This window comes from Phyllobates terribilis, unplaced genomic scaffold (assembly GCF_046119375.1).
Source record: "Phyllobates terribilis strain yellow unplaced genomic scaffold, ASM4611937v1 Scaffold_1__5_contigs__length_1240528914, whole genome shotgun sequence".
Taxonomy (NCBI): Eukaryota; Metazoa; Chordata; class Amphibia; order Anura; family Dendrobatidae; genus Phyllobates; species Phyllobates terribilis.
Window position 1 is genome coordinate 328,078,331 of NW_027362761.1, and position 18,108 is coordinate 328,096,438.

Below are 18,108 nucleotides of genomic sequence, written 5' to 3' on the forward strand. Positions count from 1 at the left end.
GGTACCATATTTATTTACAGGCATCTTTTTGATCGCGTTTTATTCCACTTTTTGTTTGGTGGTATGATGATAAAGCATCATTTTTTGCCTTGTTTGTTACTCTTTTTTTTTACGGTGTTCACTGAAGGGGTTAACTAGTGGGAAAATTTTATAGGTCGGATCGTTACGGACGCGGCGATAGCAAATATGTGTACTTTTATTGTTTTTTTGTGTTTTTTTACACAGATAAATATATATATTGGATTAATATTTTTTCTTTATTTATTTTGTGATTTTTTTTTTTTAATATTTTTATAATTCTTATTAAATGTTTTATTACTTTTTTACATTGTCACAGGGTGGGACATCATTATCAAACTGGCAGATCGCTGATCTGATGCACTGCAGAGCATCAGATCAGCATGTGACAGGCAGGAAGGCGGCGTCTCAGCTCCTGCTCTCTGAGCAGGCTCTGACAGGCCACCTTCCTGATGGATCCTGCGGCCATCTTGGGACCGGGATCATCACGGAGACCATCAACACAACGCGATCACATCGCGTTGTATTAATGGGATCACAGAGGGAGCCCACTCCCTATGCGATGTCAGCGGCATCAGAGGGGTTAAACGCCCACGATCGGTGCTAGCATCGATCGTAGGTGGTGCTGCGGGCTGTCAGCTCTCACATAGAGCTGACATCCGCATGTGATTGTGGCGCCGCTCAGCGTGATCCCGTCCGATCACTGCGCCGTACATGTACTGCTCTTTGCGGGAACACAACTCCCGCAGAGCAGTACATGTTCGGTGCATGTCGGGAAGGGGTTAAAGGTTGTGTCCGGTCTCAGGAGAAATGTCTGCAGAAACTACAGCGGGTGAAATAAGTATTGAACATGGCACCAATTTTCTAAGTAAATATATTTGTAAAGCTGCTACTGACGTGAAATTCTCACCAGATGTCGATAACAACCCGTCCAATCCACACAGGTAAACAAATCAATCCATAGATGTCCATAAATTATGTGTAATAATGAGAAATGACACAGGGAAAAAGTATTGAACACGAAGAAGGAGAGGTGCAAAAAGCCATGGAAAGTCATGACACCAGCTGAAATCTATCAGTAATTAGAAAGCAATCCAGCATCTTAGAGAAAAATAATATCAGCTGGTTCAACTGATGGCTTATAAAAAGGTGTCTCATTACCCAAGTGCCACACAAGAAACATCTCATGATGGGTAAAACCAGTGAGCTGTCTCAGGACCTTCGCAACTTTATTGTTGCAAAACATACTGATGGCATTGGTTACAGAAGAATATCTAAATCACTGATTGTTCCAGTGAGCACTGGTGGGGCCATAATCCAGATGTGAAAAAAACAATTTCATCATAAATCGGCCACGATCAGGTGTTCCCAGCAAGATTTCAGACAGAGAAGTGAAAAGAATTATGAAAAAGTTGTCCAAGAGCCAATGACCACCTGTGGAGAGCTACAGAAAGACCTGGCATCAGCAGGTACAATTGTTTCAATAAAAAAAAGTAATGCACTCAACATCCTTGGCCTGTATGCACGCTCACCACGCAATACTCCATTGCTGAACAAAAAAGCATGTTCAAGTGTGTTTAAAGTTTGCTCAACAACATTTAGACAAGTCTGAAATGCTGGGAGAATATAGTCTGGTCAGTAAAGGCCAAAATTGAACTCTTTGGATGCCATAACACACACCATATTTAGAGCCAAAAGGTACTGCTTATCACCCCAATAACACCATACCAGCTGAAGTTTGGAGGTGGAAACATCCTGGTGAGGGGCTGTTTATCAGCAGACTGCACTGGCAAACTTCATGTAATTGAAGGAAGGATGAATGAACAAATGTACCCAGACGTTTTGATAAAAATCTACTGCCTTCTACCAGGATGAAGATGATGAAACAAGTGTGGACATTTCAGCAAGACAATGATCCCAAACAAACAGCCAAGGAAACTATCAATTGGTTTAAGAGAAAGAAAATAAATCTGCTAGAATGGCCCAGCCAATCACCTGACCTGAATCTAATAGAAACTTTATGGAAGGAACTAAAGCTCAGAGTTCATAGAAAGAGCTCAAGCAACCTTCAGGATTTGAAGAGTGTTTGCTTGGGAGAATGGGACAAAATCACACCTGAGCAATGCATGCGACTAGTTTCTCCATACAGGAGGCGATTTGAAGCTGTCATCACCAACAAAGGCTTTTGGTGGTGATGACAGAGGCAAAATGAGCAATTGTAAGTACACGGTGCTATATAATATGATGATTGCAATATATTAAAGGGAATCTGTCACCCCCCCTGGGAGATATCAGACCTCTAATATGGGCATACAGGTTATAGAAAAGTAAATCTATACATAGCTGTATGGCCCATAGTAGAGGTTTGATTGCAGAGAAATGTGTTTTTATCAGCTCGGTTTTGCACATGCTTGGCGTCCCCGGGATGCCAAGAAATCCCTGCCTATCTGATTAGTAATCCCCGCCTATGTGTTTATTTGTCATATTCCCCCCTCCCCTGCACGTCACAGGGCCCTGTGACATGCACTGGTCTCCCTCACTTCCCACGCATGCACAAAGCGCCGCTCACATAGAGCGCGCTTTGCTTCCTCCCGGCCCAGTTTGTCTGTGCACTGCGCTGCAGGGTTCTATTGCGCAGGCGCCTACTTTACTTTTTTCAAAAATGTTTTACTTTAGTTCCAATTTTTTACTTTCACAATGGTAACAGAAGAAAATGAACCCCATACTTTGTTGTGCAATTTCTCCTGAGTACGCCGATACCCCATATGTGGGGGAAGACAACTATTTGGACACACAGCAGGACTTGGAAGGGAAGCAGTACTGTGACTTTTTGAATGCAAAAATAGCTGGAATCGAGAGCGAATGCCATGTCGCCTTTGGAGAGCCCATCATATGCATGAGTAGGGTGCACCAAATTGTAAACCTAAATAGTATTCATTTTCAAATGCAAGGGTGCTACATCATGTATGGGGATAACAATGTCAAATAGGGAAAAGAGAAAAAGGACAATACATATAAATTAAGCACGCCTAATGAATCAATAAAAATATGTTTTATTATGAACACCAGTAAACAATCAAGATGGACAATATAAAAACATTTAAAACCACATGAAAAAAAGTGCAGTATAACATAGTAACGTAGGTTGAATAAAGACCTAGGCCCATACAGTTCAACCTTTCTCCCCCAATTGTACTCCCTACACTAACATACTAACTTACTGGGACTAGGCCTCACAAATGTATTACCATTTTTATTATTGCTGCACTATTACAATTAAAAATTAACCCGTTTATAATTTTTTAATTAGTTTTATATTTTGTATTACTCTTGTGATTCTAGTAATGGTATTACTAAAATACCTATGCCTAAATCTGTTGATCCAGAAGAAGGTAAAAACCCCAGGACACATTCAGCCAATTTGCATCACGGGGAAAAATTCCTTCTTGACCCCGAGAAAAGGCGATCAGTCCAAGAACCCTGGATCAAACCTAATTATGATACTAGTTATGTAATTACTAATATCGTATTAAATGTACTACTATAGGTGTAACATTTTGTCTAATTTTACTGTAGCCCACAATGTTATGTGTATCGAGGAAATCGTCCAGCCCTTTTTTGAAAGCTGTTATAGTGTCTGCCATTACTACCTTTGGGGTAGGGCATTCCACAGTCTGACAGCTCTGACTGTAAAGAACTCTTTCCTGTTTAGGTGCCAGAATCGCCTTTCTTCCACCCGTAATGAGTGCCCCCTGGTCCTTAGTATGGTCTTTGGAAGGAATAAGTCATGTGCTAGTCCTTTGTACTGACCACACATATATTTATACATGTAAATGAGATCTCCTCTGAGGCGTCGTTATTCTAAGCTAAACAGACTCAACTTTTTCAACCTCTCATCATATGAGAGGCCTTCCATCCCTTGTAATAATCTAGTTGCCCGCCTTTGAACTGACTCTAACTTCTGAATATCCTTTTTAAAATGTGGAGCCCAAAACTGGATCCCATATTCCAGATATGGCCTCACCAGTGATTTATAAAGGGCTAAGGCTGCGTGCCCACTATGCGCTTTTCAAGCATTTCTGCCGCGGAATTTCCGCAGCGAAAACGCTTAAAAAATGCTTGGTAATACGTGCCCCATGGTCCCCAATGATAATCCGCATGTGCTGTGCACATGCTGCGGAAATTTCCGCTGTGGATTATCGTTGCGGAACAATACGCAGCATGTCCATTAATTTTGCGGACACGCAGCGTAATCGCCGCCATTGACTTGCATTGGACCGCGTGACATCCACATCACTGCATCTGCACATGTGGATATCACACGGTTCAATGTGCGGATTGGACCCAGGTTTGGAGAAGATGAGACTCTCATCCAGACCTGGGTACCATAGTACCTGTAAAAAAAAAGAATAAAAAAAAAAAAATAAAGATTTTACTTACCTTCTGATGTCCCCCGGCCTCCTCAGCGATGCGTGCGATGTGTTGGGCGGCTCGCGGTGGTGTGAGGACCTGACATGACGTCATTGAGTCATGTGACAGGTCACGCGACCGCTGACGTCGGCGGTCGCGTGACCTGTCACATGACTCAATGACGTCATCGCAGGTCCTTCACACCACCGCGAGACACCGGGGAGACCGGGCTCATCGGAGAAGGAGACCGCGGGCCATCGGAAGGTAAGTATAATCTTTATTTTTTATTTTTCATCATTCTTATTCTTTGTTTTTAACTATTACTTGGTCACACTATATAAATCCATGTCGTTGGCATGGATTTATATAGTGTGACCAAGTTGTCAAGCACTTTTCAAAGTGATGCTAAAATCGCTTGGAAAAGCGCTTGATAACCCGCATGCAGAAATGCATGCAAAAATGCTTGACAAACGCTTCTACCTGGCGGGAAAAACGCATGAAAAATCCGCATGCGTTTTTCCTGCCAGGGAGAAGCGTAAAAAATATGCAGCATTTCTGCATCGTGGGCACATAGGCTAACAGTACATTGGGATCGCGGGATTATATTTCTCTTTTTATACATCCTAAAATCTTATTTGCTTTTGCAGCTGCTGCTTGACATTGAGTACTGCTGCTCAGCTTACTTGTAACCAGAATGCCCAAGTCCTTCTCCTGTTCTGAAGTCCCAAGTATATTCCCATTTAATGTGTATGCAGCAATAGGATTACTTCGTCCTAGGTGCATTACTCTACATTTATCTACTTTAAACCTCATCTGCCAAGTGTTTGCCCATTCAGTCATCTTATCCAGATTGTTCTGCAATATCGTAATGTCAACATCAGATTTTAATATCCTACATACTTTGGTGTCGTCAGCAAAGACTGACACTTTACTCTCAATCCCATCCCCAAGGTTATTAATAAAGAGGTTAAAAAGAATCGGTCCTAGCACAGATCCGTGCGGCACACCACTGCTGACTATATCCCATTTAGAGAGCGTACTATTTATGATGACTCTTTGTTTCCTATCATTTAGGCAATTCCTTACTCATCTGCATATAGTCCCCCCAAGTCCTTGCTTCTGTAGCTTCAGTATAAGGCTGCTATGTGGTACAGTATCAAATGCCTTTGCAAAGTCCAGATAAATCATATCCGCCACATTACCAACATCCAAATTTGTACTTACCTCCTCATACAACCCCAACATGTTGGTTAGAGTTGACCTATTTTTCAGTTACGAATCAGGGTTCGTGAGCATGTTAGGGACATTGGTGCGGCCCGGTCGGCCACTGATCCCCGGGAGCTCAAGACACTGCCTCGATATTTCAGGGCTGCTCACAACTGTGATCCGCGGTCACTGAAAATACGGGGCATTGATGTGGTTGGCCTGGGCTCTCGGGGTGGTAATGCCAAACGTCTCCTGCCACAAAAGGAGGCGAGGTGGATCATTACCTTGGACACTATGGCGCCACGGGGTCTGAACGAGAGCCTGGGCTTTGCGCCATTTCTTTGATTCGACTCATCCTAGTTCTGCAATTTATTCAATAGTTTACCATTGAGTTTATTTCATGTCCTATATTTGGATAATGAGATACCTGATGGAATTGACTGATGTGCTCTCCTGCGATCCCTGCTGTATATTCTAATGTATGGGGGCTAGTTTGGTTTTCTGTCTTTTTAACCTCTTTGTTATTGATTTTTAATTGATGCTTATTTTTTTGTTTGCGATTTTCCTTCAAGGACCTCACCTTATCTTTGTCTTGATGTCCAGACATCTGGGATATCGGAGTTCCCTCCACAGCAATTTTCTTGGATGAATGACTCACAATGATACAGTTGTCTGTTCATCATTTTTGTGTTTTTTTGATAATTGCTTTACTGCTATTTATTATTTCTTATATTTACATCTCTTCTTTTCCCTCCTTCCCCTGTCTTCATTATATATATTTTTTCTACATTTTTCATTATTTATCTTTTTCTAACTGTAGTGTGTTTTTTATCCATTACAGTGATTATTGTATGTTGCTATTCCTTATGTCATTAACTGTATGGAAGTCGATGCACGGAGCTGGGGCCCGTTGCATTGTGACACGGGGAAGGGCTATGGGATGTTGCTGTGCACATGCGCTGGGTGGCTCGCGCCCTGCGTCCTTACGTCATCTGTCTCTATGGCGTCGGCGCGCCTCCCGGATGTGGTCCTAGTGACACTTCCGGGTTGCGCACACGTCATGATGGGCTTGGAAGAAAAAAGACTCAGGATATACAACCGTGCACACCCAATATTAGAAAAATGAAAAAATCTTTATTACATGATTACACACTGACAACACAAGAAAAAATAAAAACATTTAAAAACAGACAAGGCATAACAATATTCATGGGGGAAGAACAATAATAATGTTCCAAAGCAATAAATCCCCCCTTAGGCCACAGGTATAATATACATCAATTTTAATATCTCATAATACAATAATGGTTTTTAACCAAGCTATGTCACCCTAGTGAAGGGTAGCACAGCACCACTAGACCAAACATAGGTAATGGACCAGGCATTCCCAAATAATCAGACTATACATCATAATAGATTAAGGAATGAAGGAATGAGTGGGAGTGATAACCTGCTAGCACTAGGGGCCCGTATAGTATCAGCATTTACCAAAAAGTGTCATCCCACGTAAGGTACGACATTGGATCATGAATTAAATTATGTATGGCAAAACGGGCACTCCTGAGTAGTCAAGGGATAAATCAAAAATAATAAATTGACATAGTTACCTGTTGGCACCAGAGACCCTACGCGTTGCGCTGCTAGACCGCAGCTTTGTCAGGGGTATGTTGTCAGTGAACACATGTGTACATTAAATAATCTATCCAATTTAGTGTGATTCCCTTCAGGTGAGTATAGATGCCCTCAGATAATCTCTCCAGCATCGTGGCAAGTCGGACGGTAACTTCCTATTTCCACAGCGTACCGCCCACGTGCTGTGATGTGACGCAACCGGAACTGGATAAGACGTCATATCCGGTCGGCGAACCGCCGCCCCTTCCTATCTCTCATGCGTTCCACCCAGACGCTATGGTGGAACGCAACCGGAACTAGGAAAAAGATCATATCCGGTTTTGGAAACCGCCCCCTCAGAGATCAAGAGGGATGCAGTCCCCTAGGATAGCCACAATAGGAAAGAAGCTGGCATTCCCGGGGAAGATAGAACGCAGAGAACATGTATACCCCCGGAAGTAGCGCGTCCGCTACAAAAAATTACCGGTACAAAGAAAAGAGGGCTGGCCCTGATCAAGGAAAGTGCCTGGCCAGGCCAAAGAGCAAGATGAAAAATATGAATGGAATCAGAAAGTCACCAAATGTGCATAAAAGTGTGACCAATAATGACAATACAAACATAAACATAAAAGACTTACCAGACAAACCAACTATAAACAAACATAGAACAAACAACAATCATGTACAAATTGTGGGCCATTACAAAGGTGGCTAATGAAGCCAAGCAGCAACATATATGGATATACGTACAATTATAAATAAGGACCTGGCATTTGAGATGATAAGATTGTTGGGGATTAACTTGTTATGGGATGGAGGAGATGCACAAGCCAGCCACACGAGAAGAGATGGAAGGATAAAAAGGATAGAAAGGAAAAAAGGTTGAACCAGAGAGCCCTCAATCTAAGGCGGGATTCCAATAGCAAGGATACCATGGGAGTTTAAGCCAAGTAACCAGTAAATGAAAAGTCCTCATTTATACCCCTAGGGGCCACTGTATCAAGAACAAAGATCCACCTAGATTCAGATCTCAATAGATCCTTGGTGTGATCTGAATTACGTGAATTGGGCCTCATCTTCTGGAGGCCCATGACTCGCAATTTATTGGGGCTACCAGAGTGGCATTGGAAGAAGTGCAGAGCCACCGAAGAGATGGCTTTGCCCTTCTTCAAATCCTGTTCAGCAAGATGGATGTTGGAAACATGTTGCTGTACCCGTCTACGGAGTTCCTGCGACGTTTGACCAATATAAACCTTCGGACATGGACAGGTCAATGCATATACAACATTAGTGGACCTACAATTGATAAAGTCCCTCAAAGGGTATTGATGGTTGTCAATCGGATTAGTGAAAGTTTTACCAGAAGAGAAAAATGGACAAGCAGAACAATCGCCACAAGGGAATGAGCCCTTAAATTTACTACCGCCCGAGGTACTACAACTGGGGCGTGTATAGTGACTGTGCATAAGTTTATCCCTTAAATTCAGGGCGCGTCTAGCCGTCAACAACGGTCTCTCTGGTAAAATACTAGAAAGACGACTATCCGTCTTAAGTATATTCCAATGTTTCCGAAATAGACTACCCACTTCATTCCATTGATTGTTAAACCTGGTGATAAATCTAATCTGTGTATCCTCCATATTGACACGTGATTGTAGCAACATCTCCCGTGGTTTGACCAAAACCTTCTGGTGAGCCTTGGAAATTACCGCTTTAGGATATCCGCGTTCCCGAAAACGTGAGGTTAAATTGCTGGCCTCGGTTTTGTAATCCTCCTGTGTTGTACAGTTCCTTTTGGCCCTTGAAAATTGTCCCACCGGTATGCTGTCTCTCAAGTTTCTAGGATGAAAACTTTGGTAGTGTAAGAGACTGTTTGTGGCAGTCGATTTCCTATGTAATTTGGATACAAGTGAGCCACCCACTTTCCTGATCTCCAGATCCAGGAAGTTAACTGCAGAGGAAGATACACAATGGGTAAGATGAATGTTAAAATCATTAACGTTCAGCCTATCAATGAAGGTAAGTGCCTCGGCTTCCGTGCCCGTCCAGATAATCAAGATATCATCTATGAAGCGTAGCCACTTGAAGACCCCCCGATTGTATGCCTGTGAGGGGTACACGTGTGTGTCCTCCCACCAACCCAGAAAAAGGTTGGCAAAGGAGGGCGCACACCGTGCCCCCATGGCAGTCCCAGAGATTTGTCGATAGAAGATATGATCAAACACAAAATAATTGTGGGTAAGAATGAAGTTCAAGAGGTCCACAATGAAAGAGTCATGTAAACGATTACCTCCACTTGTAGCATTCAGAAAATAAAGGACTGCTGCTATGCCATCTTTGTGGGCTATATTTGAATATGATGGGCAGTGCGGGGCCGAGGGGGGCGGTGATTATCCTGGCGCATGCGCCGTTTACACCATCCCATTTTCGGCCATCTTCATTCATCACATGACTACACATGTGATGCCTCTGAGGGGGCGGAGATATAAATTTAAAAAGGTCCTTGTGCTTCTCTGATTCACGCCTCTCGAAAAAGCACCCGCGAAACGCGCGTCGAGGCTGTCCTCCACGACAGACACTTGCCCTCCTGTGGTCCCCTTTCTACATGTGACACTATCTTGGGGTGAGTCACCATTGTCCTGCAAATGATATGCACTATGGCAGCTGACTTATGTTACAGGACTATGGTATACGTGATCCCCATATACTTAGTGGCATATTGAATTGTCCATGTACACCACCTCTTTCTGCCCTGGTCTATCTTTCTTCTCTGCCCCTACTGTTTTTTCATCTTTATGTAATACTTATTACATTTCCTCCATGTTAGGAGGATGTGTGTGCAATACTTGCATGTTTCAGGCTATTTATGTAACTCTTTGAATATATCTATATTACCCTTCTTTTGGGCTATAGATTAAGTGGGGTTTTTTGATCTGCATGTCTGCACTTTGCATTATGTATTTTGCCATTAATAAATGGAGTTTTATATGAATTATTAATAAAGCTTTTTCATGCCAATACGCTCGTTTCTCCTCCTGTCTATATATCTATAAAATGTATAGATATTTCCCATACCATAGGTGAACACACATTTAAGATGACGTTTATGCGCCAAAACTCCGCCCACCCACGTCCAAAACTCCGCCCACTCGCGATTAGGCAATTCAAATGGAGTGTAGGCGGAGTTTAGTTCAGGTGGGCGGAGTTAAAACCACTGAGCACTGCAATTTTACCAATTTTGCAGCCATTCAGAGAAGATAGTGGCTCTCACTGGGGTGCCGGCTCCCATCAGTCACAGCAGGTAGCCGGCTCTTTGTGTTGGCTCGTTCGCGACCTACGTATCACTAGGGCTATCAAAAGGGGAAAATTCTTGCACCAACTCACATCAGCACATGTCAGGATGAGAACATCCATGATATAGGTTCCCCAGGGTTACAGGGGTGTAAGGAACAAGCCCCACGCGTATCATTGTGGTGCAGCCTCATCAGGGGAAGTATGGGTGCTGATGTAAAGACTTGTATTTAAATACTGAATACAAATGAGATAATCAGTTATCGATGTTGCTGGCCAGGTGCCCACTGGCAGGAAGTGAAGCAAGCTGAGGCATGTAATTGGCGTGTATATAGAGAGCCGGGTAATCAACTCTTAAAGATCAGGTGCAGCAATGCGAAAGCGACACATGCGTACTTGAAAAAAGTCGGCATCGTAACGAAAGATAACCCTGCCTGTGGTAGTACATGGGTAGTGCACACAGCATGTGAAAATGTATACTCATTGCTAACAGCGTTAGGAGCTCAATTGCAGCACCTATGGCTATGCTATGAGTTTGTCTAAATACAATCATGGGTAATGCCAAAAAAAGGTGATTTTTTTTATTAACAAGGTAAATATAGTCCAAGATAGAAGAATACACTAGGGGAGACCCTTAAGCCATCGAGGATGCATCCAAAATTAAATGCCAATGTGTATATATATATATATCAATCACTAAATTAGAATATCATGAAAAGTTAATTTATTTCAGTTCTTCAATACAAAAAGTGAATCATATATATTATATAGAGTAATTACAAACTGAGTGATCTATTTCAAATGTTTATTTCTGTTAATGTTAATGATTATGGCTTACAGCCAATGAAAACACAAAAGTTATTATCTCAGTAAATTAAAATAATTAACAAAAACACCTGCAAAGGCTTCCTAAGCATTTAAAAAGGTCCCTTAGCCTGTTTCAGTAGGCTCCACAATCATGGGGAAGACTGCTGACTTGACAGATGTCCAGAAGGCAGTCATTGACATACTCCACAAGGTCCCAGAGTCCCAATTTTCATTTGGAAATCAAGGTCCCAGAGTCTGGAGGAAGAGTGGAGAGGCCACAATCCAAGCTGCTTTAGGTCTAGTGTGAAGTTTCCACAATCAGTGATGGTTTGGGGAGCCATGTCATCTGCTGCTGTAGGTCCACTGTGTCTTATCAAGACCAAAGTTAGCACAGCTGTCTACCAGGAAATTTTAGAGCACTTCATGCTTCCCTCTGCCGACAAGCTTTTTGGAGATGGAAATTTCATTCTCCAGCAAGACTTGGCACCTGTCCACACTGCCAAAAGTACCAATACCTGGTATAAAAACAACAGTATCACTGTGCTTGATTGGCCAACAAACTCGCCTGACCTTAACCCCATAGAGAATCTATGGGGTATTGTCAAGTGGAAGATGAGAGACACCAGACCCAACAATGCAGACGAGCTGAAGGCTGCTATCAAAGCAACCTGGGCTTCCATAACACCTCAGCAGTGTCACAGGCTGATCACCTCCATGCCACGCCACATTGAAGCAGTAATTGTTGCAGAGGAGCCTCGACCAAGTATTGAGTGCATTTACTGCACATACATTTCAGTAGGGCAACATTTCGGATTTTAAAAACATTTTTCAAGCTGTTGTTATAAACTATCCTAATTTACTGAGATAATGACTTTTTTGTGTTTTCATTGTCTGTAAGCCATAATCATCAACATTAAGGCTGCGTGCCCACGATGCGGATTTAATGCGTTTCCGCGGCGCCATTTCCGCTGCGAAAACGCATTAAAAACGCTTGTTAGGTTGTCTGCCATGTTTCCCAATGTCATTTCATGAAGAATACAATTATTTAGTAAAACAGAATAGTCAGAAGTGACAGGTCCTCTTGAATATAGAAAATGTTAGTCACAGTTATGACATTACTATAGCTTTTATTGTGCCTGGAACGCTTTGAAAAATGGTGACACCAACATGAACCAGACTCTTTCACTAGACTAAGTGGAGCCTGAGAATCTATACCAATTTATAAGGAATACAAAAATATCACCAAGGAGATTTGTAAAGCATTGCTCTGGATTCAGAGAAGTTATAGAAAGCAAATACTGGAGTCCACCGGTCTGATGGATTTATAATTACCATCCATTAAATGGATAATTGGAGGAGATAAAATCCCATCTTGCAAATGATGATGGATTGAATGATAGAAATCTAATGGGCCATACACATTTAAAATATTGCATCTAAGTAGCTTATGTGTTTTGTTATTGTAGCCCAAACAGATTTTTCATTTTAACAACATCCCGCTGAGCCAATTGTACACAGATAAGTAGGTAAACAGGATATTTCGTCCGAATATATTTATCAGATCCCATTAATAATTAACTATTCACAGAATAACAAAGGATATCAAAATAAAATATCTGAATGCTCATTTTCATTTTAAAATGTAAACATTGGGGGGATATTTATCACTGCAATCGTGGCTGTTTGACAAAGCTGTTACAGTGAAATAACGGCATTCAGGCTAATTGTTACACTTATCGAGGTCCCAACCATTATTTCTCACACTTGCGAAGTATCTGAGAAAGGAGGCCCGAAGTAAAGGTTGCACACTGTGAGACTCGTTTACTAAAAACACAAATCACCTTTGTGCATGACAGAGAGGCAGGGAGCTGTAGAAAAGCTGTGCCGTATTCACTAATTACCACACCAAAGTGACAAATTGGCATATTGCGGGGTAGTAAATATTTTCTGTTTATTCTGTTACTTGCTTTGTGTTACTGTCTTCATTAGCAATGCTCTAAATATCTTGTAACCAGCACTCACTCTTTTCTTTCCAACTGCCAGAAATTGTTTGTAATAAGTGCCAACTGTAACGGGTCTGGGAGGCGGAACCTCTGAGCTACTATACAAGGGGGCGGTCCTTGTAAGGGAGCGGGTGGCGACCAGGCAGGCAGTCACAACAGGTGACCGGGACAGTCTCTGGAAGAACGGGCAGGAGGTCACGGCAAGTGACCGGGGCAGTCTCTGGATGAACGGGCAGATGGTCACGGCAAGTGACCGGGGCAGTCTCTGGATGAATGGGCAGATGGTCACGGCAAGTGACCGGGGCAGTCACTGGATGAACGGGCAGATGGTCACGGCAAGTGACCGGGGCAGTCTCTGGATGAACGGGCAGATGGTCACGGCAAGTGACCGGGGCAGTCTCTGGGTAAAGGGTTGGTACGACCTGTGGCGGCTGATGGTAGACGTGAGCTCCCAGATGAGCAGGCGAGAGTCTCTGGATAAACGGGTGGTCACAGCATGTGACGGCGGAGCCTCCAGGAAGACCAACAGACAGGCGGTAGATGAGCGCTCCCAGGTGAGCGGGCAGAAGTCTCTGGACAGGCGGGTGGTCACAGCACGTGACGGCAGAGCCTCCAGGTAGGCTAGCGGACAGGCAGCAGATGAGCGCTCCCAGGTGAGCGGGCAGGAGTCACTGGACAGGCAGGTGGTCACAGCACGTGACGGCAGAGCCTCCAGGTAGGCTAGCAGGCAGGTAGCAGATGTGCGCTCCCAGGTGAGCGGGCAAGCTGGTCCATAGACAGACTGACAGGAGTTGGAAGGCAGACAGTCGAACCTCAGGCAAGCAGGCAGGTTGCTGATGTGCGCTCCCAGGTGAGCGGGCAAGCTGATCCTTAGACAGACTGACAGGAGTTGTAAGGCAGACCGTCGGACCTCAGGCTAGCAGGCAGGTAGCAGAATATCAGGCAGGAATAAGACAGCGAGCTGGCAGGAATCTGGCAGGTATCTGGCAGGTAACTGGCAACGGGACCTGAGGGCTGAAGCAGAGTAGAGAACAGTGCAACAACATTGCTCGGGCACCTCCATTTTGGAGGAGGTGCCTTATATATGGTGAAGTCCTCCGGCCATTGGCCAGGGACTCCTTAGGACGGCGCGCGCGGCCCCTTTAAGAGGGAGGGAGAGCGCGCGCGCGCGCCCTAAGCACAGTGGCCGGGAAGGAGCGCGCGCTGCCAGCAGAGCGGGAGGAGGACACCGGGCACGGAGCAGAGAGGTGAGGGGAACAGCGTCCCTGCCTAGCAGAGGGCAGGGACGCCGGCGCTACACCAACTACTATAATGGTATGTCTATTTATACCTTTTGGTTGTATTATTTTTTTTATTATTTATTACAAGGAAAAACAGTATTTTAGAATAAAGTATTTTTAATGTATGAAAGTAGAAAAACATAAAGAGAGAACTATTTATCTTTGTAATTGTACTGACCTGATGAATAAAGCTGTCATCACTTTATTGCGCACAGCTTAAAGGGAGTTTGTCAGTAGGTTCGTCCCTCCTCTATATGGGCATATAGGTCATAGGAAGCTGAATAAAATTATACCTGGAAATCTGCAATCCAATGACTTATTCCAGAGACATTCGCATTTTTCTTATATATAAATGACCTTTTCTAGGCTATGGGGAGGATGTTGCCTGGAAGATAATTCTTCAGCCAGAGCTTATTTTACATGAGCCAGTGAGAGACAAGTAATTAAGGGTGCTTTTACACTGCATTCTGTATCCCCATCAGGGCATACTTCCAAAATCCCCCTCTATATGGGGTCCAGACTTATGCACCGACGGGGCCTTAGACTGTAACGATGCAGACAGGGCGAACGTGTGCTCTGACGTGCATAATTTTCGGGAGTGTACGTGTGGCACCCTGCTGCGCACAGGTACCACAGGACCCAGGGAGCATGGACGGATTTCTCCACAAGAGGCCCTCATTACATACAAACATCTCCACCCTTCCACCTCACACCACCAGAGGGAGCCCGATAGGGATATATATATGGAGGGTGGAGTCAGGCAGCTCAGAGAGTGAGTTCAGTTAGTTGTTGGAGAGCGTGCTGACGCTGAGAGCAGCGAAGACGCAGCGTGTCTGCTGCTGAGTTCCGAGGACCCCGAGTGTGGCCGAAGGCAAAAGGAGAATGGAGAGAGGAGTTAAGGGGGCAGAGGAGCATCATAGGCTCACCCCGATATACAAACCGGACACCGGGTCCGCGCCTACAGGGTCCCTTTATACCCAGTAGGGATCACCGGCATTCCAGGAGGACTACAAGTCCCTGGCAGACCTGAAGCTAGACCCATTACAGGACCAGGAACCACGAAGGCCCCAGCGTTACTAGGGATAGTGGTTGCCAGCAGAAGGTCCTACTACCGAGCGACAGGTGAAAGAACAACACGACACATAAGCTAGGCCCAGTTGCAGGCTGGCCAGGAGCATACAGAGAGGCAAACACGGACCAGGAGGCCTTATACCCGCTCACTGGGGAGAAGTCCTGAAGTGCACCCATCCTACTGAGTACCCTGGACCGTACCTGACATCCGCACCAGTAAAGGTATTGAAGCCCCTGTCTCTGTCAGTTACTCCTGCTGCGCCATCCGCCTGCACTAAAAGTCCCAGCATCACCACCATCAAACTCCACACTGCCCCGGGGGCCCGCTCCACCTGTGGGGAGCAGAAACACCTCAGCTGCCATCCCATCACCCCCCGGAGGTCTGCAGCGGCGCTGGTAAACCTTACCAGGTACCACAGGTGGTGTCACAAACTATTTATTTTATTTTTCCTATCCAAGTTACAATCCCCCTTTTTGGTTGACCGCTCTGGGCCACGGATCGGGCCAGCCACTGTGATATCCCCCACCAGCATCCATAGGCCCGGCTGCCGAGTACCCCATTGCCCCGGGGTCGCGTCAACTTCTGGCATCACGAACAGGATTTCGTGCCTGTTGTAACGAACAGGATTGCATGCCCATTGCCACCAGGTACTGTGTGCCTTAAAGAACTATGTCGCATACCGTGGTGAAGTTTTCCCGCCAGTTGCCGCTGTTTCCCGCCATTGTCCGCCATTTTCGAGTCGCCGCGCGGGAAGAAGAGGGGCGTAACCACGGGAATCAGAGAGGCGTGACTGCTGGAAGCGCGCGAAGCTCAAGCCCCGCCTCGCGCTCTGACGCAGCACCTGGACGTGTCAGGTCCTGGAAGGAGACCGTCGTCTGCGGATCTGCGGCCTACCCGATTAAAGAAACAGGAGGTAGGCTACGGTTTACTAGGGGGGCGCAACCATGGCCGACAACCAGCAAGCTGCCAGAGCACCGGTTAACGCTCCTGATGCTCAACTTGCGCCCGGCGCTGCACAGGCTAGAGCGGCCGCCCCACCAGCAGGGGTCGTGTCTCCGTTGATACCCATGGCCCTGCCGTATATCCCTGGAGCAAAATGGCTTCCCCAGTATGATGGCAAACCAGACACCCTGTCTGGATTCAAAAGGAAGATATGCGGTGTCCTGGATATGTACTCAATGACTGGTAAACAGAGAGCCGCTGTTGTGCTGGGACAATTGACTGGTGCCGCCGAGTGGGAAATTGAAACCTGGCCAGCCACAGACCAGGAATCCATTATCTTTAAGAGGCTGCAAACTGTGTTTGAAAACCGCACTGAGACAGATCTCCGGATGAGGTTCTACCACTGTACCCAGAAACCTGAGGACAGTATCCGGGACTATGCCTGGCGCTTACAGGAAGACTTGCAGGCCCGGAAACAGGTTAGTCCAGCCAGCATACAATATGAGAATAAAATGCTGACAGAACAATTCATCCGGGGGTTGAGGTCCCAGGAGGAAAGCAGAACTGTACGGCGGTGGGCTTTAGATCATCCAGACGCCACCTTTGACACCTTGAAGGACATGGCTATTAAGGGTCTACAGCCCCTGGAAACATCAGGGACTGCTATCCAGCGTTACCAGGGTGGGGCCACCACAGCGCTGCAGCACCCACTGCTCCTTTATTAACGGCTGAAACAAAAATGCAAACAGTGCCCCCTAGCGAGATGGACAGCCTGCGCTCTGACGTGCATCAGCTAAGTAAAACCCTGGCCACTGTCCTGAGCACCCTGCAGCTACAGACGGAGCCCGAGCTGGAAGGAAGGATCCTACTCGCCGACAGCCCTGAGGATGTCCCCTGGATGAGGAGAAGAAGGAGGACAACGCCACCCCATAGGAGGACAACGCCACCCTGGAGGAGGACAACTCCACCCCGTGGGAGGACCAACGACCAACATCGCCCTCCAGAAGACTTTATCTGCTACCGTTGCCACAAGGTAGGCCACACAGCACGGAACTGTCCTCTAAACGGGCAAACCCTGGGGCCGAGGGCCGACACCCAGGAGTAAATCAGCCAGGCCCATCAAGCTGGTACCATCGGTTCGTAGGAGGAAGGCCTTTCCTGTCCATCGTGCTGGACGGCATAGCAACACCTGCGTTACTGGACACCGGCTCACAGGTAACCATCATACCTGATGTCCTCTACAAAAGGTACTGGTCTATAGATGAACTCCACCCGCCAGCCCCGAACCTCTCTGTATATGCCTCTAACGGCCTTCCTCTTAACCTAGTAGGGGTTAATTACGTGACAGTGAAGGTGGGGAGAGTGGAAGGACCAAGGACTAATTGTCACAGAATCTAACCCTGGTGATACAGACTTGTATATGTTACTCGGTACAAATATTGTTGGTAACTGTTTGGGAGAAGTGTTG